This window comes from Canis lupus, chromosome 1 (assembly GCF_048164855.1).
Source record: "Canis lupus baileyi chromosome 1, mCanLup2.hap1, whole genome shotgun sequence".
NCBI classification, from domain to species: Eukaryota; Metazoa; Chordata; class Mammalia; order Carnivora; family Canidae; genus Canis; species Canis lupus.
The window spans coordinates 33455149-33479506 of NC_132838.1; the positions used below are offsets into that span (position 1 = coordinate 33455149).

Below are 24358 nucleotides of genomic sequence, written 5' to 3' on the forward strand. Positions count from 1 at the left end.
ACTTACATTGCTGTAAAGTCATTTTGACAACCCAAGTTTTTTGTTTTGTTTTGTTTGTTTTTATTGAAGTATAATTAACATACAGTGCTATATTAGTTTCAAGAGTACAATATAAAGATTTAACAATTCTTTACATTACTCAGTGCTCACCATGATAAGTGTAGTCACCATCTGTCACCAAACAATGCTATTACCATCTTATTGACTATATTCCCTATGCCATACTTTCCATCTATGTTTCTAATTTTGTTACTAGTTTGCACCTCTTAATCCCCTTTATCTATTTCACCCATCCCCTATTCCTTTTCCCCTTGGCAACCACCAGCTTAGTCTCTGTCTTTAGGAGTCTGAGGTTTTTTTGTCTCTTTCTTTCTTTGTTCATTTGTTTTATTTCTTAAATTCCACAAATTAGTGAAATCATATTGTATTTGCTTTTCTCTGTCTGACTTATTTCATTTAGCCTAATACCCACCAGGTCTATCCATGCTGTTGCAAATGACACGTTATCACTCATTTTTATGGGTGAGTAATATTCCATTGTATTTCTATTCCCTTCACTTCAAGATATGATGTTCTGTATTTTCCAACTTTCACACTAACTTTTTTCTCCCTTTCTTCATTGCAGGTTTGTATTTCTAGGATGTTGTGTTTATATTCTTTATCTCCCTCTGCATTCTCTCTCAAGGAAATTTCATATACTCCCACATGCAAAACCTCCAATATTCTATGAATATCAGTGCATTGCCTTACTTCTCTTGTGGTAAAATTAGTTTTTTTCTTTGCTTTTTAGTAATAGATATCTTGACAGGATTTATTAGAGTGAAGATGATATTCAAGGAAGGCACTGTTGGTGCTGCTGTCATTAGCTTTGTGGCCAGGAAGGAATCTTCATCCACTGTAAGTGTTTGTTTTAATAAAGACAAGTTGTTAACTCCTCCATAAAATAAGGGTCCAATGGAATCAACATGCCATGTGGGGAGGGGTGGTTGCTCCTGAAGTAGGGTGTTGTATTAGAAACTCAGGTTTTGTTCAGCTCTGACCAAGCAGTGGCTATATTCTGATTGGTCTTAGAGATGAGAGGTTTATAACACTAGGTCAAATATAATTTTTGTGTACCATGGCCATTCTGTTATGTAATCCCATTTATAAGCCCTAATGTGATTTTCTATCAAAACCCTGGCAACATTGCTATGATCCTCTCACTGAGACATCAGTGGGCTCCATACAACATTCTGGCACTTCCAGCAACATTGGATCTGCTGAGGTTTAAGAGCAAGGAGTAGAGTCATTCATATTACCATGTAGGTTAGCCAGACAACCATCATGTTCTTTGGATTTCACTAAATGTCAGAAGCATATGGACTAGTTCATCACGAAGTAGGTCTCCTACCTAGTGGTAAAAGTTAACTGGTATAGTAACAAAGAATATTCTATTATGACTCAGACACTGCACCCTAGAAATATCAGATACAAGACAGTACTTCCTGTGTGATTCTATGTACATCAAGCTCAAAATCTGACAAAATAAATGGCTATTGAAGTCAGGATAGTCTTTGTCTTTTGAGAAGATGGGTTATAGTGAATTAGAAGATACACAACATAACATGCAGAGGACTAAGTAAAAATATAAAGTGTATTAGTTGGTGAAGAAAAAATAAAAAAATATCCAACAATAAGGGAAGATGTGGGTATCAGAGATGGACTATTTAATTTAGATAGGAGCATGGTGAGTCTTTGCTGGGAATGAAACAAATGAGGTCAGAGCATACCATGGTGCGATCTAGAGCAGGATCATTTCTGGAAGAGTAAACAGTTCTTTTACCTGTGACATTTGCTGTATAATGGTCTATTATCACATCAGATTAAAAAAAGCAAAGAAACAACAACAAAAAACTAGAATTGTCCACTGAATTAAGAAAATCATTTGGCATAATATGATTCCATTTATTATGTTAGAGAGATTTTAAATCCATTTAAAAACAGCTTATTACTAGATTTAAAATTACATTGTGCTCTATTTCATCAGTGATAGTATATTGACATGTTAAAAAGCAAAGTTTTAGGATACCACTCTATCAGCAGAATTCTGAGGAAGTTATTCAAGAATGGCCTGCTGAGATATTTTCCCACAGCAACAGCTCCGTTGCTATGTTCATGAAGAGACCCATTTAAAATTCTTTAAAAATATGCTAAATGTGCTACTTCTTTTTATGTGCCAAAAGGTCATTGATGTACATAATTAACTGATAGATGATTATCCAAATATACAACTAGATTGATATTTTATCATAGTAACATTTATTTTGTAGAATCCATTACAGTTTTGAAAATGATCTTATATATTAGCCTTCTTGATCCTTATATTAATGCTGCAAGTAGACAAAAAGGTGTCTGTGCTTTATACATCTCAAGTAGAAATTCAAAAAAATTGAGGTTTCTCAGCTTGCAGGTAACAGTATCAAAATCAGAGCTAGAAGCACAAGCTTTCACATGCCTCTTGTAGTGTTCTTTCTACAAGTCCTGCTGCTGACATATTTCAGAGCATCCAACAACAGAAATTCCTGATAGGAAAAGAAAAATGAATCCAAGTGAATACATTCTTGTCAGTTGTGAAAATTATGAGGTTTCCATTTTCTTTTCCAATAAAATCTTTGTCTTCATTAGAAATGTCTTAATTACTGTAAGTAGAAAAATATACAATGTACTATGGTAAAGGGAATGATTTTAATAGATTACATAAAAGTGTGATCTCTGGATGACTCAGTGGCTTAGTGTCTGCCTTCAGCCCAGGGCATGGTCCTGGAGTCACGGGATCGAATCCCACATCAGGTTCGCTGCATGGAGCCTGCTTCTCTCTCTGCCTGTGTCTCTGCCTCTCTCTCTCTCTGTGTCTCTCGTGAATAAATAAAATCTTTAAAAAAAAAAAAAGATGTGACATAAAACAATGCATAAACTGTATAAAAATATGTATGACAAATTTATATTTTTATATAATGAATATTTTTAAATGCATGATATGGAATTTAAAAATCTCCTCATATTAAAAAGCAAAAGGAATGTGTTCACATATCTATGTTTAAGTGTTATTTTTTTCATCTTGAAATCGCTTTGGAAAATTGTATATCCTTTCTGCCCATTAACGCAAGATGAAAAATTCTGTGTTTGTCTTGCTCGGCTGGTGTACAATTTTAGATCTGAAGTCTTAGAGTGATATTTCCTGGGTCTTAGAACAAAAATAATCTCAATACTTCATCAAAAGTCGAATGTGAGTCAAATATATTAAAAAAATAAATGCAATAGCTTCTGGGTTCAAATTTTAACACAATAAATGGCAGACAAGCATAAATATTTCCAAAGGTTATTAGTGACAGTAACTAGTAAATTAGCTCCTTGTGGCTACTCTAACACCACAAACTTGATTACTTAAAATTCCAAGAAAATTTTTCTCAGTCTCTGGAAGCCAGAAATCTAAAATCATTTTTACTGAGCCAAAATCAAGGTGTTGACAGGACTGTGCTCTTTCTGAAGGCTTATAGGGAAATCTGTTCTTTGTCTCTTCCAGAATTCTGAAGACTGCCAGCTTTGCTTGACTTGTGGTCACAGCAAGCCAATTTCTGCCACCCTGGTCATGTTATCTTTGCCTTTTTTGTGTGTATTAAATCTCCCTCTGCTCAATTTGGTAAGGAATGCCAAATTGGATGTAGAGCTGACCAGAATAATCCAGAATAATCTGGCCATGTCAATATCCCTAACTTAATCACATCCACAAAGACACCCCCCCCCCTTTTTTTTCCCCCTTACAAGGTAACATTTACAGGTTCCAGGACATGAGACTGGGTATGTTTGGATGGTAAGTATTCAGCTTAATATGAGTAGTCTTAAATTAAAAAAAAAAAAAACTGTGTAAGAGAATGGAAACAAATTTAGATGGCAGAATGACAGGAGTGTAGCTCTCTACCACCTTACCAGGGGTACCTTAGTCTAAGAAGGAATGTACTCAATAAAAGAAGATAGTATCTTTTATATAATCATCAACTGATGATATATTTTAATCACATTTACATTTTTTAATTTTTAATTTTTATTGGAGTTCGATTTGCCAACATATAGTATAACAACCAGTGTTCATCTCATCAAGTGCTCCCCTCAGTGCCCATCACCCAGTCACCCCATCGCCCCACCCGCCTCTCATTTATAATTTAGAAACTCTGAAAATCAAAACAAGAGTCCAATTTTCATCTATTAACGCTTAATAAAAAATATGATATTCTAAATTATGGCACAACTGCCAGACATTGCTCACAGCATTTTACATTGGCATAAACTTTTTGAAAATATTATAGGTATATGCGTTAAAAAAGTTTATAATTTTTTTTAAGATTTATTAATTTATTTGAGAGAGAGAGAGAGAAAGAGAGAGCAAGAGCAGAGAGATGGGCAAAAGGGACAGATAGAAGCAGACTCCTCACTGGGCAGGGAGCCCGATGAGGGGCTGGACTCCAGGAACCTGGAATCATGACTTGAGCCGAAGGCAGACACTTAGCCAACTGAACCACCCAGTTACCCTTGTTTAAAATTTTTGACAAACTAATTCACTTCTGGAAATATTTCCTAAAGAAATATCCTTAAATACAGAAAATTATAGATTTTCTGTAGAAAATTATGGATTTTCTGTATTTAAGGATATATACATTTAATAATATTTTATTAATAATGCTTTTATTATTAATATATTTTAATAATAAAACTTTGGAAACAATCAAATGACTTTAAAATAGAATGTCACTCATGTTATGGTATAAACAGTCAATTGAGTAAAACGCATCCATTGAAATTATGGTTTTGAAAATAATGAAGCAATAAGGAATAGAATAATAATAAAATAGTGAATGTAGTGAGATAGTATAATAACTGACTTTAAAATCTATTTTTATTGTTATGTTTGTATTTTATTACGAAAACATTTTAAATGTATTTGGTTTGTTTACTGATGTCTTACCTTTAACTCATAATTTTTTAGGATCTTCATTACAGTGTTCCTAAAATCATTATTATACATGCATTTTATTTTGGAAAAGTCATTATTGTAATAGATTTTTTTTTCTGGCATCTTTCCATGAAACTATTAGCTCATTTTTTCAGCTCATGTTTTGTCATTACAAGCAGAGAACACTTTCTATGAATTCCTATGCCCATGCTTAAAGAGGTAGAACTTTCACAAACCAAAGACAGATACAAATTTTCTTTGGAAATCAAGTCCACAGTTAGTAACTGCATACATATTTATTGCATAATAAATAAGTTTTAAATAATAATTCCAAATACATCCCTTTATGAAATTGTGTTTTTTTACACAAAATTTTATACAAAATGTTATATGTAAATACAGAATTTTCCCTATTTTTGTCCCTATGAATACATTTCATTATCTTAATGTTATTTTAAAAGTCACTTCCTCTATCTAACCATTTTGAGAAATCTGAAATCATTGGTTTATTCATAACTTAATCATGCTATTGATTTTTTAAAATTTGTTTGAAGAAAGTTCTACCCATTAAAGTCATAATCTGGTTTGACATTAACTATTTCTAAATGACTGTATTAATATTTTTTAAATGCTCTTTACAAGTATTTTGGGAGATTTATTCTAGTGTTTGATCATATTCAGACATAGATTCTGGTTTCTTTATATCCTAACTCATATTGAGGGATTCATCTGGGGAGAGAATATTATCTCTTTTTCCTTCCTTCCTTCCTCCATATAGATAGGCCAAATCGCAAATTAACCAAGTAACCCTGAATGATATGGGAATAGGGACAAAGGGGACCCAGACAGCAGAGGTCCCAAGCATTCACTGGCCAGTTTCTCTAGAGTTCTGAAAGTCTTTAAATATTCACACAGTCAATGGACTTGAGACTTTAACTGCTGACTGGTATCTAGAGGCTTAGTTTATCCGATTGCTTAATAGCTAATGCCTATACATGTTTCAAATGTCCTTGTCTCTGTACATGCGTTACATTTAGTTGGCTTGATCCTTACTATTGCTCATGAAATTCTTAGATCAATAAGTTTAACATTATAGCCCTATGCAGCTTGCAATTCTGCAGACAGTTGGATTTCTTATGCAAAACAAGTCACCTATAAATAGATCCCATGGCCAAAACTTTAGCCTGGATTCTCAGAAAAGTAATGTTTCATGTAAGTTTCATGTTCCTCAGAGTTTGTATTCACTTTGTCTTCATCATTTATCTGCAGTGTTAGTTTTAAAACAGTAATATATTAAATAGTATGGATTTGATCATTCTTTCTAGGTTGCTCTACCTAATCTATTTCGACAATACAATCTTGATGCATCATCATAACTTCCCTTAGTTTTAGAGGAAATCTGTCAACATTTTCTCAGAAGAGAAAGCTTCCAAAGTTTCCCTGAAGTAGAAAGTTATTTAAAACTAAATGAGATCCTTAGACATCTCTATTTATGTCTTTTATATTCTTCATAGCACTTGGTTTACTGTTAAGGGTGATAACCAAGTTTATGTATGAAATTATGAACTAAAATGAGCAGAGCTCTTAAAACTATAAAATGAAAAATTGGCACTATTTTAATGATTTCTAATGTCAACATGGAAAAATCATGTACAAAAGAATGTATGGAAAATAATTTTTGTTCAGAGATTGAAGGAGAAAATAAAGATAACTTTGTGGCCTTCTGAAGCTATTCAAACAGCATCAGATGAATTATAAGAGGACCTAGCCCCCTTATTCAGAATTTCATAGATTTTAATTGTGTGCTTTCTTCTTTGCTATCACAATGGCTATTGTGAAAGATTCAGTAATACAGTATCCTTTAGCTAATGCAGGACCAAGATCATTATTTTAGAGCTTTCTTCTACGTTAATTTTAGAAATTTATGGCTCGAAAGACTACTACTAGCTTTATAATGTATCTCAAGCTACTGCAAAATTCATTTATACTAAAGATTAAAGACAAAAAAGATGCATTGTTCTGAGTATATTAAAAGCACTAGATTTTTAAGAATTACATTTGAGGTTCAAAAAGTTTGATATTTTATGCCGTGTAATATAGACTTACTTATTGTGATAAACTGTACAGATGTAGTAGGTAGGTAATAGATGAGAATGCAGATAGAGCAACCAATAGAATATACTTTACTTTCAAAAGACCCATGAGAAAATTTAACACTTATTAATTTGTTTTCCCTGTATTCATATTTTAGGTAAAAAATTTGCATTACTAGAAAAGTAGATGGTTATTTCTAATTAAAACACAAATACAGTAATTACAGTTTATATGCTATTATCCTGAATCTACACTGGATGAGTTTAAACAGCCAAACAGCTATTAATTTTACTGTTCAAAGAAATGCTTGTAATCTTTTTAAAATGTCATATAAAATATTCATTTCTAAATGCCCTACGGTGATTTTTGAATTTATTTAAAGTGGGCTGTTGATAGCTCTTTTTATAAATAAGCAATTACAGTGAATATATCATGGCCCATCACATTATACATTCTATAATTTCATGGATGAAAGGCCTACAGCTGATCTGCATAAACACAGTGCATATCTCAGCAGGTGAAGGGTTTGATTACACAGGATAATCAGTGTTATTATTTATAGTAACTATTTATGTCTGTTATTTATTAAATCTCTACAAATCAGGTATCTATTTCCCTAGAAGATATATTCAAGGAATATATGAAAAAGGTTATAAACCTTTTGAATATTTTACAAAATGGCCTGAATATGGCCTTTTACATCTGAATTCCCAGTTTCAAGTACTGTTAAGCTGGACATAAAAATTAGGTTTTAAATAATATTGGCTAAAATTAGGTTTTAAGTAATATTGGCTCCCCAGGTATTTTAGAACTTAAGTATGTTTTTATATATTCAATAGCAAGAAGAATTTTCAAATTCAAAATACATACCTGATTTGATAAGATCAAATTTGGTACTGGTAGAAATCTCACCCTCACTGATAATGATGTTAAAGAGATAAAAGGACTCCCATTTTTATAACATTTATCTAATTACAGTCATTTTGCATCTTATGAGGAAAAGATACAGTGAGAACAATAGTAGGACTTACATAGGTAGCAAGAGAGTGAGAGAGATCTGAAATATGGGTAAAGACTAGTCAGTGTCCAGGGAGGTGGCTGTGTATATGTGTGTGCCCAGGGAACTGGAGAGGAAGGAAGAAGATTGGAAGCTCAGGTCATTGCAAAGAGAAAGAGCCTCCTTAGGCTATGATGTAGCCTCATGTTCTCATTCTCTCTCTGTCTTTCCGTGTGTGTATGTGTGTGTGCAGATGTATGTGTGGTGCACAGGTGTGTGTGAGTGTGTGTGTGTGAGTGTATCTCTTTGGTTTGGCAGTATAGCAGGTTAGTGACCCGGGGGCTACTTTATTTACAAATGTATAGAGCATACTTTTAATGCATTGCTGGGTTTATAAGAAGTAAGGAATACACTCTCCCCAAAACAAACAAAACTTGTAAATTGACACCAGCTGAGAACCTTAAACAAAGCAATATGCTGGTTGCTCTCAAAGCAAATAACAATATCAGCAACAACCTGATGAACAAGACTTGATAATGATTTTCACAGTAAACTTGAGACTTCAAAGGAGACTGGCAGCCTACTCTACCCATATTGGATTTCCCAGCCCTAGCTCAACTACTCTCTGTAGACAAACAGCTTCAATTTAGACCTTCAAGTCTCCCAAAGTTCAAAAAAACAAGTTTATAAATAAAAATCAATAAATACATGGAAATTTAAGTCACCTTGGATGAGATTCGGGAGAAACAAAACAAAACAGACTTAGACATTCAAGAATATTACAAAATGAAGTTGCCAGTTTAGAAATATGGCCTAACTATGGATTAAATGTTTAAAGTACTAAAGTCAAATGAAATAAATAAATGGATTACTTAGTCATCAAGCAAAAAGGTACTATTAAATAAATGACCAGATTTAAAACAAAACTATAAAGATACAATAAAAACATACAGTATTGAAATAAAAATAAAGCCTTAATAAAGGAGATAAAGACAAATTAGCCCCAGCTGAATGATGCTAGAATATAAGAAATATTCAGAATACAGGAAGAGCAATAAAGAATTGAAAAATAGGAAAGCAAAAAAAAAAAAAGAAAGCAATGGTAAAAACATAAAAGGTCAGCAGAAGATTTTATTTATTTATTTATTTATTTATTTATTTATTTATTTATTTATTTTAAAGATTTTATTTTTTAAGAAAGACTCAGAGAAAGAGGCAGAGACATAGGCAGAGGGAGAAGCAGGATCCTTGCAGGGAGCCTGATGCAGGACTCCATCCCAGGACCCCAGGATCACTACCTGAATAAAGGCAGACACTCAACAATTGAGCCACCCAGGCATTCTTCTATCATGTATTTAATTGGAATCCTCAAAGGAAGACATAGAGTGAAGAGAAGAGAGTAATATATGAAAAGTTAATTTCTGAGACTTTTCCAGACATTTATCTACAGATATAGAAAACTGAGTATATACCAAACAGAAAAAAACATTTAGACTCAGTCACATTTTAGTAAAAATAAAGTACATTAAATCAAAAAGAAGATATTTAAAACAATAATGAGAGAGAAAATAATGAAACAGCTATGAAGGAATAACATGCCACTAGCAGTCTGTACAATATCCACAATAGAGCCTTAAAATACAATTACACTTTATTCAAAATGTTGAAAGAAGGTAGCAGTTAACTTAGAATTCACTTAATAACAACAAAGAATCTTTTAAGAGCAAAAGGATATTAAGGACATAGAGATAAATACAAATTGAAAAGACTATCAACAACAGGTATTACTAAGATATTATTAAAAGAATTACATAAGAATGCTCCTCAAGTATAAATATAAGTTATCCTAGATAAGAAGACTGAAATATAGGACATACATTCAGAAAATGAAAATGTAAACATTTAAGTAGACCTTAGCAAACCATATAAGTTATAACCAAACTAATGGCTAATAAGGAGCTAAGAAAAGACAGAACAAAAATACAGAACGTAAAACTATGTAAATTTGGAGAGGGGTAGTTGAAGTAAAAAATGTTTCAATTCCTCGATTGCTAAGACAGATATATAACGTAAAAATACTGTTCATTTTTAAAGATTCATTATACTTTTCAAAGTTATCATTATAATTTTAAAAATTAGGCTGCAAATTTTTTAAATGAGAAAAAGGAAAACAGAGAAATGAAATGCCCCCAAATCAAATATAACAAGGCAATAAAAGAGGGGAGGAAAAGACCTAAAAGTTCCACATAGGAAAACAAAAAGTAAGACAAGAAAAATATACACTGACCATTAATAATTAATGCAAATGGTTTAAACTCACCAGTTTAAGGCCAGAGATGTCATATTTTAAAAAAATACATTCAAATTTTTTATTAAAGATCTAAAACATGAAAATATGAAAAATAAACAAACAAAAAAGACATCAACAGAATTCTAACCAAAGGAAAATGGAGAAACATAGAGCTTTTCACTACATAATGACAAAATTTCTGACTTATCAGTAAGGATATATAACATCTCTAAATGAGTAATCACATAATAAAATTGCCTCAAATTATACTGAACTATATTCCAGAGAAATAGCAAGAAGTTTTTTTAAATATATTATCATACTTAAAGATTTCAATGTAGCTTTATTATTTATGATCACTTTAAGACAAAAATTATCAAAGACATTTAAAACTTGAACAAGGGGACGCCTGGGTGGCTCAGTGGTTGAGCGCCTGCCTTCCGCCCAGGGCATGATCCCGGAGTCCTGGGATTGAATTCCACGTTGGGCTCCTGCATGGAGCCCGCTTCTCTCTCTGCCTGTACCTCTCTTGTGTCTTTCATGAATAGGTAAATAAAATCTTAAAAAAATAAATAAATGAAACTTGAACAACATGGCGAATTAGCTTCATTCAGTAGATATATATAACCCAGAAACCAACAATTAACAAATAAATATTGTTTTAAGGAAAACATAGTCATAAAAGCCATATTCTCTATGAAATCAACAAACCAGCAAGTGAAACAAATAAAAAAAATTAAGTAGGATGCCAATAAAAAAGAACATACAAAAATATCTCCATGTGTTTGGAGATTACCAATACACATTAGTAAATGTGATCAAGAAGAAATCATAATGGAAATCAAATCTTACTTTGAATTTTTTTTAAAGGTTTATTTATTTTTTTGTTCATAATAGACATAGAGAGAGAGAGAGAGAGAGGCAGAGATACAGGCAGAGGAAGAAGCAGGCTCCATGCCGGGTGCGCAATGCGGGACTCGATCCGGAGACCCCAGGATTGCGCCCCAGGCCAAAGGCAGGCGCTAAACCGCTGAGCCACCTAGGGATCCCCCTTACTTTGAATTTTAATGAAAATAGGATATAAAACTTTGGACTCCGTGAAGGTGGTTCTTTGAGGAAAATCCTCTAGATGGGTTTGTTAAAAAATCAATTTTCTGGGCAGCCCTGGTGGCTCAGAGGTTTAGTGCCGCCTTCAGCCCAGGGCCTGATCCTGGAGACCCGGGATCGAGTCCCACATCAGGCTCCCTGTATGGAACCTGCTTCTCCCTTTGCCTGTCTCTGCTTTTCTCTCTCCATCTCTGTGTCTCTCATGAATAAATAAATAAAATCTTTAAATAATAATAATAATAATAATAATAATAATAATAATTTTCTGAAACTGAATGACCTAATTTTTCAACTTAAGAAGTTAGAAAAGAAAAAAAAGAAGATACATATACAAATAAAAAATAATAAAAATTTTCAGATATAACAAAAAAGCAAAAAGTTAGTTTTTAGCAAAAATAGAACTAGAAATTTGGGCAAAACTCAGAGAAAAAGAAAGGGAGGAGTATGGGGTTGGGGGGATATTAATAAATTTTATTATAAGTTAAACTGAAGATATAATTATAGCCCCTACTAAGAAGTTAATAAGGTAGTTTATATCAATAAACTTGAAAACTTAGATGTAAGAAACAAAATCTAGGAAATATAATTAAAAGTGGAATAAAAAATAGAAAGATTGAATTGAAACTGTCATTTATTTTCCAGAAGGAAAATGAGTCAAAACTGCCTTACAGCCAAGCCCAACAATTTTGAAAAGGTATCTCATAGCCAAGTGATACAAACATTTGTGGAGAGAATATTCTCCAAATCATTCTATGAAGATAGCAAAAACCAGTCAAGGACAGTGTAAGAATGGAAAATCACAACTCAAAATTACTCATATACATTTATTCTAAATCATAAACAAAATATTAGCAATCTAAATCCAGCAATGTAAATTTAAAAAGCGTGATAGATATATATTACTTTGCTCAGGTTCGTATAAATATTGCTTAATCTTAGAAATTCCACAAATATAATTAATAACTTTTACTAATTAAAGGAGAAAAAAGAGATGATATCAAAAATGCAACAAATGCAGTTGATAAAATTCTACATCTATAGATGGTACAAACTATATGATCTATAGACTTATCCTTATAAAGGTTGTTACCAAAACCTACACAACATTGTTAATGTTGAAAATTAGAAATATTCTCTTTAAAAAAAGGAACCAAACAAGGGTGTGCATTACTGCCATCTTGAAGTGGTATTCTAGTGAAGGTCCTGACTAGTTCAGTAAGATTCAGAGAAGTAGATAAAGGGTTGAAAATGGGGAAGAAAAACTTTATTTACAAAGAATGCATGATTACATAAAAAGAGAATGAGGATCTATAGAAAGAACTAATCTAAATTACTCTGTATACTTAACTTGGAAGACAGATTTCAATGAAGTCTGAGGAAAGTGGAAGGGTGGTATGAGAGTGTCAATTCTTTGCAAAACTAGGTTGTGAAAGGAATGAGAAGAGCTTGGGAAGCAGTTAGAGAGTGCTCAAGTGTTAAGTGTAGATTTTGTGTTCTCATTTTTCATATTGTTTTGTTTTGCTTTGTTTGAGACTAAAGCATGCTTCTATGCTGAGGGGAAAGATTTGACTGAAATCATGAGCTAGGTTGTAGCCAAGTACCCTAAGCTAGAACTCATGACCAGTGATTTGTAGTCTAATGCTCTTACCACTCTATTGCTCTGATTTTCCTTATTAGTCATGGTAAACACCTGTATGTTAACATGATTGTTCATATTTCTTTTACATTAATTTTTACCCAACCCATCCATCTTTGATAATTTGGGGTCATTTTATTAAAATAATCTATAGTATTTCACATATCTTCATTGTGTATATGGAAATCTGCGAATAATTTTCTCATTTTATAGAAATAAACTTTTAAATGTACATATTGTAAAATGTAAAACTTAGATATTGGGATCATTTACAACCTTAAGTCTATATCTGGTTACTGTGATCATTGCAATGATTCAACAGAGATATTCGTGTTGCTAAATTCTTTTCTACAGATAGTCTCACATCAAGAATTAAAAATTATTTGGAACTTAGAGAGCTAAATCCACCTGTTATGATCTTTCATCTTAATATTATTTAAAACCTTTCTGACTTGTCCAAGAGAAATTTCCAACCCTGCAGTAAATCAGTAGCTCTTGGGTGACAAGAATTGGTTTGTGGGGCTGGCTGTCTTCCCTGCTCACTGTGCTCCTTCTGACTGGTTCACGGTGTAACCTATACTCAGTGTTTACTAACTCCTATCTGCCATCAGTTTAGTTGGGCAACTAAATTTTCTGAAAATGTAAAGAATATTCAGGTAAAATATATAAAATACTCTGGTTTAAAATAAATATACTTTGTCATTTTTTTTTCTTTCAGAGTAGACTATTGCCCTCATAGAACAATATGGGAACAGAAATAAAAAGACCCGCTGATAAAAGAAGAAAAATAATTGCCAAAATTAAAGGAAGTATTAAGAGTTGCCACCCAAATTCTGTATCCAGTGAAAATGTCTTTCAAGAATGATGGCAAAATCAAGACCGTTTCAGTTGAAGGAAAACTAAGGCAATTTATTGTCAATAGCTATATCTTAAAGAATGGCTAAAGAAAGTTCTAAAAATAGAATGAAATAATGAGAGATGGAATCTTAAAGTGTTAGCTATGAGTGAAGATGAAAAGAAATAGTAAACATAGAAGTTAAATATAGTAAGCAATATTTTTTGACTTCTTTAAAATGTGTTTGACAGTTTAAAGCAAAATAATAAAAATAATATTTTTGTTTTATGGAGTTTTCAGTGTATGTAGATGTAACATATAAGACAACTATAGGTTAAAGCGGGGATAAAGCAATCTGTATGTTAGAAATTTTTCTACATTTCAATAAAAGTAAATTTTGGTTCTAAATAGAATGTGAAAAGATAAGCATGAAATTTGTCATCTTTAGAACAATCATTAAAAAGATTTTACATAGTTAATCAAAATCACAAGTGATAAGGAAAAATGAAATATTTAAAAATGTTCACATAGCCCATAGAAGGCAGTGAGTGGGATACAGAAAAACAAACACAATGAAGAAAATAAATAGTAAAGTGGTAGACTTAGATTCAAACATATCAAATATTGCATTAAATGTAAATTGCACATGCCAATTAAAAGAAAGAGATTCATAAAATGGATTTTTTAAATTAACAATTCTATACTATCTACCATACACTTACTTCAAATATACTGATACAGGTAGCTTCAAAGTAAAAGGTAGAAAAAGATACCATAAAATATAAAAAAAAAAAAAAAAACAGAGTGATTATATTTAATATTAAGGGAAAAATGATTTATGGGCACAAGGAAATTATCAAGAACAAAGAAAAACATTACTTAATTATAAGATTAATGATACCTTTGATAAAAGGATTAATAAGGTAGCAATCCCAAATGTATACTCACCAAAGACTTCAAAATACATGAGCCAGAAACTGATAGAAATAAAAGGAGGAAAAGAAAAATTCATAATCATTATTGAGAACATGAACATCTCTCTCTCTTGTTAATTGATAGACTCACTACACAGAAAATCAGCAGAGAATATAGAATAACACCATCAAACAATGGGATCTGATTGGCATAGATAGCATATTCCAAAACAGCAGAACACACATTCTCCTCAAGTTTACATGGAACATTCACCAATACAAGCCCTCTCTGGAATTATAAGACGATAGATTTTAAATAATGAAATTATACAAAGTGTACTCTATAACCATAATGGGATTAATTGAATTCACTCAGAAATCAAAACAAAAAGAAAATGCTCATTTCATTGGAACTTAAATAACACAATTCTAAATAATCCATATCATGGAGTGAACTGTGTCTTCTCAAAATTTATATGTTGAATGCCTCTGAATGTGATGGTATTCAGAGATATTTAAAGAGGCAATTAAATTGAAATGATGCCAATTACAATGGATTCTAACCCAATTTGACCGATGACCTTTTATAAAGATATTTGGATACAGAGAGAGATACCAGAGGTTCCCTTGCACAGAAAGAAAAACCATATGAAGAGGCAGCCAGAGGGTGACCCTCTGTGAGCCAAGAACAGAATCTTCAGGAAAACCAACCCTACTTGTCGTCTTAATCTTGGACTTCCAGCCACCAGAACAGTGAGAAAATAAATTTATCTCTTTTAAGTCCCATCAGTCTGTGCTATTTTGTTATGGAAGCCCTAGCAAATTGATACAATTCGAGTTAAAGGAGCAAATCTTAGGGGAAATTAAAAAAAAAAAAACCAAAAACAAAAACAAGTTGGGTAGAATGGAAATAAAAATGAAATATTGTTCATAGGGTTCAGGTAAATGGGTACTTAAAGGAAAATTTATAGCCTAATATAGCTTATATTATAAAAGAACAAATATCTCAAAAGAATGCTCTGTTTCTATTTTAATAAATTAAGAAAATAAGGTCGAAATGTACCCAAAGCAAACAGAAGGATGAAAATAATAAAGTAGAAATCAATGCAATTTAAAACCAAGGAAGAAGGACTGTGTGTGAGTGTGTGTGTGGGGGGGGGGGGGAGGTTAAAAGAGAAGGTCTTAGAAATCAAAAAAGAGGTTCTCTAAAACAATCAATAAAATTGGTACTCCTAGCAATTCCAACAAAGAAAAAGAGTGAAGACATCAATAAAAGGAACTGAATGAGGAGGTAGAACTACAGACTCCAACAGAGATTCAAGGTATTTAAGAGGAGAATGCCATGAACAAATTCAACAACTTAATATTCAAACTACCTATGTTCTTGAATATTAAAACAATGACGGGATCCCTGGGTGGCGCAGCGGTTTAGCGCCTGCCTTTGGCCCAGGGCGCGATCCTGGAGACCCGGGATCGAATCCCACATCGGGCTCCCGGTGCATGGAGCCTGTTTCTCCCTCTGCCTGTGTCTCTGCCTCTCTCGCTCTCTCTGTGTGACTATCATAAATAAATAAAAATTAAAAAAAAAAAAAAAAAAAAAAAAAACAATGACATTTAAAACTGTATTTGTATAGGATTCATTCAGTTGCTCGGAAACAAAGTCTAAGGCCTAACTCATTTTTCTGTATGAGACTGTGTGTCTTCCCCTCAAGAGAAACCCTGAAGCAATAAATTCTGAAAACTCAGTGGGGCAGACATGGGGATATAGATGGGGAATTCTATGGGAGAGAAATAAGGAAAACTATTTAATCACTCTAATTTTCATTCTATAATTTTAATACCCTCCTGCATTCAGAGCAGAAGAGCTGATCACTTCTCCTTAACAGCCTAATTCAATTACAGTTGTAAAATCATACCTTTTTACTCTCTCTCCTGAAAGATGAGCAAATACTTGTAATTTTCACAAAATTTTTACACCAGCTTGCAACGTAACCTCTTTTGCAATAGAGTTGGTCAAGGAAAGTGGCTGCAGGGACTTTTTGAGCTCAATCATGCACTACTTACTCTATCTTGCACTCCTCAATCCATCACATTCAGGTCAAATGGATTATACTTTCCTCAATGTTTTTAGGAAAAATTTAAGACTGGGGAACTACACTAAAAATGTGCATTTCCTTTTCTCCTCTGCATCTCAGAATGTGAAAAAGACCATAAAGGTGATCTTTTTATATATCTCCTAAATTAGCTACAGGCTTGAGACATCAGAAGAGAAACTTTTGCAGCTCTTGAGAGAGTTTTTCACTCTCACCATCCCAATTTTTAATATAATTGTGTTTAATAACCCACTATTTGTCTTAATAGAATGGCTTAATAGGGGGCAAATGATGAGGATTTCTATGTTGTGCATTTAAAATAGTGCTGAAGATAAGATCACTTGAAACATATTCAACTAGATTGATGCCTGCCTTTATAGCTTCAGGGATACAAATATAACATTTTTGCATATCAGAAAATTAGGAATTTAAATGACAATTTTAGCTCTAAACACTTTCATGTTATTGATAAAACACAGATAAGCAAATGGGAGGCTATATGCCCTTAGCACTCTTCCCATGTTCTCAAAACTCCTCCTACAAATACACAAATAAGAATGTTTTCACAAATGCATCATCGGGTAAATATTTAAAATATCTGCATTCTTGCAAATCTGAAAATGATGGTTATACAGAAAAAAACTTTCATTGAGTCAGTATTTGCTTTCTTAACCATTAGCAACGTCAACATTTTTAATATAATATCCATGTATCCAGAAAGCAAATAAAGGCTTATTTATGGATATAAGCCTCTATTAAATACAACATGGACTACAAAGTTATCATTTATTTTTTTTTCAAAGTTATCATTTGAGTAGTATATATATGTAAGTTATAGATCAAAATATTTTGTTGATTTTGGGGAAGATATAGCAGTTTCTGGGGTAAAGTGTTTCCATAAAGGCATCATCACAGGATAAGCCTTTGTTCCTTTTTGTATATTCCCCTTTACAATGGGGCCATAGTTGTCAAAAATGACATGAAAAGCAGTCCCAGAATCAGAAGGGATACCCTGAACTATGAAAACTGGCTAAGACATTTCCTGGTTCAGCTTTGAATATTCCAATCACTCTGTTTCTTAGAATTTATACTCAGTTCTGTGACACTATTTCCAGGTATATAACAGAAAGAATTCTAAGTACAACAACAAAAGAAAAAAACAAAGGGAATGGTCGATACAATTTTAGGTGCCAATAACCATAAAGTTAACTTGATGCTATAAATATCTTTTGCAAACTATATTTTCCACATATTGTTGCTTTTCTGACTCCTAAGCAAATATTTTTCAAAGGAAAGGGAAGATTAGAGCATCATTCATTTTCAGGGAAATCATCCAGTAGTAACCAAGTCTTGTGACCTATTCTTATCAGAGCAAAAACAAATAAAAACATAAACATGGGATCCCTGGGTGGCTCAGCGATTTTGAACATTATTTTCATGCAGGAAATAATGCAGGAATTATTTTTCATACAGCAATCTCAATTCATCTGGCCTTGTCAATTCCAATGCTCTTCCTAACTCTTAGAATGGTTATTATAGGTCAGCTAAACTGAGAATACCTACCATGGACTACATGTTCCACTTACTATCTAGCATACAGATCATTTATCATCAGTTCATTTAAAAGTTGGATGCCCGGGCAGCCAGGATGGCTCAGCGGTTTAGTGCCACCTTCAACCTAGGGCATGATCCTGGAGTCCCGGGATCGAGTCCCACATCAGGCTCCCTGCATGGAGCCTGCTTCCCCCTCTGCCTGTGTCTCTGCCTCTGTGTGTGTGTGTGTGTGTGTGTGTGTGTGTGTCTCTCATGAATAAATAAATAAAATCTTTAAAAAAGCTATAAAATATATGTGTATATATACATATACACATTTGCATGTATGTATTCATAACTAGTCTTGATTTACTAAAGCAGATAAATTTTTAAGTTTTAAATATTTTTAAGATTAAATTTTATTTTTTTATTTTTTTACCTAAGTTTACATTTTAAATTAAAATGTTTTCTAAGGTAGCATATAATTTAAAGATCTCTTACAAGTTTTTTCCTGTAGAAAAAAAATAATTTATTAACTATTCCTGATTCTACTCTTGTTGCCTAAAAATTAAATAAATGAATTAATGAATAAATAAATAAATGAAAATTAATAAATAAAAATGTGAGTAACACTGTGCCATTCCCACCAGAGTTCATGCTTAACGTTAACAGAGCCTTAAAGGACAACTTTAAATGAAATAGGGTAAGTGCTATGATAAAGACATGATCCTGGAGCTAAACACACAAATAAATGAAAATGATTTTTCCTACCCAGGCCTTCTACTAAAGGCTTTCCTCAGGAAAAAGTGTAGGGAGACAGAGCCAAAGTGGGCAAATAGGTAGTTAACCAGGCAAAGAATTAGATATTATTTGGAGACACTAGGAGCCACATGAGCAAAGGCATAGTATATTAGTTTCCTAATACTGTTATAACCAACTACTTATACTTTATTGTCTTAAAAAAACACCAATTTATTGTCTTATACATCCAAAAGTCAGAAATTAGAAGGTCAGAAATTACTTTCTCCAGGCTAATGTCAAGATATTGGTAAGGCTGGTTCTTCCTGGAGGCTCTGAGGGAAGCATCCAATTCCTTGCCATTTTCAGTTTTTAGTGGATATTTACATTCCTTGGCTTGTGGTCACTTCCTCAATTTTCAAAATGCATCACTCCAACTTCTGCTTCCACCATCCTGTCACTCTATTAGCTGTTTCTCTTTCTATCTGAAGCTTCCTGCAACATTATAATTACATTAGGCTTCACATCATTCCAGGATAATTTCCTCATCTCAAGATCCTTAAATTAATCACATTTGTAAAGTCCGTATTGATACATAAGGTCACATTTACAATTTCCTGGGATTAGGGTATAGGCATACTTGGTGGTCATTATTTAGTGTACCACATACAGTTTGGCAGGTTTAGACAGAGAATTCTAGATTACTAGAACGATGACAATTTGGAATGTAGTTTAATGAATCTGAAGAAATAGTTAAAGATTAGATGAGTTTTTCTCAAAATGGGAGTCAGTAACCACTACTAGTTCAAAGATACATGTCATTGAATTTGGGGGAGGAACACAGCATATGAAATATGAGAATCCTACAGAAGATGTTTTTTTAAAAAATGTGTTTACCTTTAGAAGGGACTAACACACAATATATGCACAGTTTAGATCTTTTGAAGGTTTATTGATAACTGAGCTATACAATTATACATTCATATATTGAATATCAATGACTCATGTTCAACTGTTTGGTTTTGTGGTACACCTTTAATTAAGAAGGTTAAACTGGACTTAAAACATAAATGATATTCCTGCCAAATGAAGCCTAATTATATTGTGTGTAGTTGAACAAAGGAACTCTCACATAGAGAAGTATGTTTGGAGGGTTGAGTCATCATATGGCATATGAGCTATGTAATATGGACATACAGATCTCAACAAAAGTACCTTGCTGCTTTCAGCTTATCTTAGCTCTGTATGTTTACGATGAGCACTAATTCATTTAAGAAAAACATCCTCATTGATACATTAAATTAATATATTTATTTTGAATTGCTTTAGTTTTTTGTCCACTGATTTTTGACATAGTTATATAAAAGTTATATAAAAATAAGAGCATCATGTTTGTACTTTTCAATAATGCTTTAATAAAATAATCAGTTTCTACTTGGCTTTTTATGAGATTTGTTTTCCTTCAAAAGTGATTTATTATTTAAGTTCGAGAAAATTTAGGTATTAAATGTTTATGTTAGAAAAAAAGGCCTCAAAATAATAACCTAAGTTTCCATTTTAAGAAACTAGGGAAAAGAGATCGAAATATACCCACACCAAGCAAAAGGAAGAAAAGACAGAAGAAAATAGGAACTGAGAGAATAGAGTCCAAACCTGACTCTGGTCTTTTTCAGCCCTGTCACATATAACTTCCAAGACCTTAGGCAAGGTACTTACCCTCTCCATGCTTCCACTTCCCAATCTGCAAAACAGAGTAATAGCACCTACGATAATTTTAAGTTCTGTGAAACATAAAAACGTTAGAAATGAAATGCAAAGTGCTTAGAACAGTTCTTGGCATATAATAAGGTGAATCAAAATAGGGCAATCATATGTTCCAGTTTGTCCAGGGTAGTCTTAGTTTAGAATTTTTTATGAGTTTTTCATTTAACAATGAAATGGTAGTGTTAATCATTGCATCAAGAGAAGCCACTCCTGCCATGGCCTCATAGATGAGTCTGAAAAGCACATTTACTCTTACATGTGGAAGAACACCAATGATCCCTGTCTGTTTTGTTTCAGTGAAGGGCAACTAACAGTTTCCCCCTCAACAAAAACATATGGTGTACATCTGGTAAAACAAAATATTAGATAATGCTTATCTGTAAGCTACTTGGTATAATAGTTAGCTGTATTGTGGTTCATAACAAACTTATGAGAGATAGTAAACTGCAAGTTGTAGAGATCAATGAAAAACATTAAAATTATAGGATAGAGATAATAAGATAATTGTGGGAAATAAAGAGTGGGCCATCTTAGAGTGCAGAATAAACCCTCTTGGCTATCATAGTATTACCATGAATATACATTGAAATTTTTTTTAAGATTTATTTATTTATTTCAGTGCAAGAGAGAGAGAGAGAGAGAGAGAGCAAAGAGGGGAGGGACAGAAGAGGGAAAGAGAAACTCAAGCAGACTCTGTCCTGAGTGGGGAGTATGACATGGGGTTTGATGTCCCCGCTCTGAGATCAGACATGAGCTGAAATCAAGAGTCAGACACCTAACTAACTGCCACCCAGGAGCCCCTGAAAAATTCTTAACAAAATATTGGTAAGCCAAATGCCAGCATTGTATAAAAGATAACATATTATGCTTAAGCCTTACAAGTTTACCGATTTAAAAATAAATTACTATATTATCACAATGATTATCCTAATAGATGCAGAAAAATTTTATCATAATAAATCAGTTATCAACTTAAAAATAGAAGAAAATTCCTTAACTTTGCAAAGTCATTTACAAAAATGCATTCGGCACATATCACTTGCAATATATAAGCACTGATAGTATTCAGGAAGTAAACAAAGCAGTCAGATATCATCACCTATTCAGCTATACTAGATCCCTAAAGCCAGAATATTAGTGGCAGGTACAAATGTCAAGAAAAACAAATTAAAATTGAACAAATTCATTATGCTAACATCTAATTATCTATGTAGAAAAAAAACAGAAGAAATTACTGATAAATTATTGTAAAGAATTAGGAAATTTTAACAAAATTTTCAAAACCATAAGGTATAAAGTCAAAGCACAAAAATCAACTGCATTCATATACACTTGTCTTAATCAAATGGAAAACAAAATTGTGAAAGTAATATATAATAGGATAAAAAGTGTAGCTCTAATTTCTAGTTTAAATTATTTACACACACAAATAAATTTTATTTAAAGTCTCCACAGGGGGCAGCCTGCGTGGCTCAGCAGTTTAGCGCTGCCTTCAGCCCAGGGCTGAAAATCCTGGAGACCCAGAATCAAGTCCCTTGTCAGGCTCCCTGCATGGGGCCTGCATCTTCCTTTGCCTGTATCTCTGCCCACCTCCCCTTCTCTGTGTCTCTCATAAATAAATAAATAAAATCTTTTAAAAAAATAAATAAAGTCTCCACAGGATTACTTTTATTTTGTTCATTTTCTGTGTTCTTTTTGTGTGTGAAACTGAAGAATTAATATAAATCTATAATTAATAACACCATGTACTATTGAAACAGATAGAAAAAGCAAACAAATGAACAGACTTACACATATGTCAACACTTGATTTCTAATAGTATTTTACTAAGGATTAGTGGAAAAGAATAGACTTTTCAACAAATCCTACTGACACAATTGGTTATTTATATGAAGGAAATATATAATTGGTCCCCTGATTGTATATAAATGACTAAAAGATAAAAATAATGTTTTATGACAATTTAGGATCATATCTTTATGAAATTAAACAGAATATAATTTTTTAAACCCAATATCACTGATGATTTCAAGTACATTCAGTATCAACCACTGTAGCATAAAAAAAGAAGCCCTGAAACAGAAGAAAATACACATGACACATAGAAGTGATCAGTACAAATATTCAGAATGAAGGAATACCACCTATCAAACAGGTAAAAAATACACACTATGATGGAAATGAGAAAATGTATAAACAAGCACTTCATACAATAGAAAACCCAAATGACCAATAAGCATATGGGAGGATTTCCAATCTGATTTATAATCAGGAACATGAAAATTAATAATGACATTTGCCATCTTATGCCTACTAGACTGGCAAATATGAAGAGTCTGGCAACATTAAGTGCTGGTGAGGATATGGAACAATGGGAGCATTTAGATACAACTGTTAGAAATGGAGATCACACTTCGAGAAAAAATGTGTTGTCATATGGGACATTTGAAGATGTTCCTACTCTAAGAGTCCCAGAATTCTGCATGTGCCCCAGGACCCTATAGTGGAAGAACATCCTCCATAACACATATAGTGGCAAATATGAGAATTAAAAATATATTAAGACAAAATCATAGAATAGAAAAATAGATATACATGCATGCAATTATATAGATGAATTTTCAGAACATAATGATTAAGGAAAAAAGCCAACTGTGAAAGAGCACACACTGCACAATTCCCTTCTATGCAAAAAAAAAAAAAAACTAAAAAAAACTAAACAGCATTTTGCTTAGAAATACAAATTTTGTGGTTAAGTAAGCAAAAAAAAAAAGGAAATTATGAACACATATTTGGGTTACTGGGAAGCAAAGGGTGAGCTGGGTAATATACACGGAACTACAGTGATGAGGGTCTCACTTTTTCTCTTTAACATTGACCTCGCTTCACTACCATGTAAGCAATTGTTCATACCATCAATGTTCTTTATACCTTAGCACACATAGTTTAAAATATTCCTCTAAATCTACCCCTATTTCATAAATTGGAAAAGAAATGTTCCTAACATGTATTTTAAGCTTTAAAGTAAAATAGCATACCTTTCAATAGGCTGCCATAGAGATGCAAGCTTTTGTTAATTCCTTGTCTGTTCAGGTTTCTTGGATGTGTGAATCTCATTTGACTTTCGCATACCCCTGATGGAGCTCAGAGCATATCTAAGGCATTGTGTTTATTTTAACAGTGTCAAACAATTAAAAAAAATTTCACAGATAGTGTTGTTCTTTTATTTAGTAATTTATTCATCTGTCAAGTATGTACTATTTTTAAGTCTCTTCTGTATGTTGAGCATGAGGAAGGCTATTGCCCTCTCACTGTTTACAATTTTAGCGGCAGAGATAAGACTAGTCCAAAGACAGCTCTTTTGCAAAGC

General features: G+C 32.7%; 2 long non-coding RNA genes across 3 annotated transcripts in view; one reads left to right on the plus strand and one right to left on the minus strand.

Annotated features, from left to right (window-relative positions):
• LOC140633351 (uncharacterized) overlaps nt 1–14354 on the plus strand; it is a 43184-nt gene extending 28830 nt beyond the window's left edge. Inside the window, exons 3-4 of the long non-coding RNA XR_012030967.1 lie at nt 791–897; nt 13830–14354. This is a non-coding gene — a long non-coding RNA (uncharacterized lncRNA). The remainder of the gene's footprint in view (nt 1–790; nt 898–13829) is intronic.
• LOC140633343 (uncharacterized) lies at nt 2280–24153 on the minus strand. Of its 2 annotated transcripts, XR_012030962.1 has the most exons (5): nt 24027–24153; nt 20941–20965; nt 19508–19719; nt 14895–14923; nt 2280–2561 (listed from the first exon to the last, which is right to left on the minus strand). It is a non-coding gene; the product is annotated as an uncharacterized lncRNA (long non-coding RNA). The 2 variants fall into 2 exon arrangements; XR_012030961.1 differs by lacking the exon at nt 19508–19719.
• Nucleotides 24154–24358: the final 205 nt, after the last annotated feature.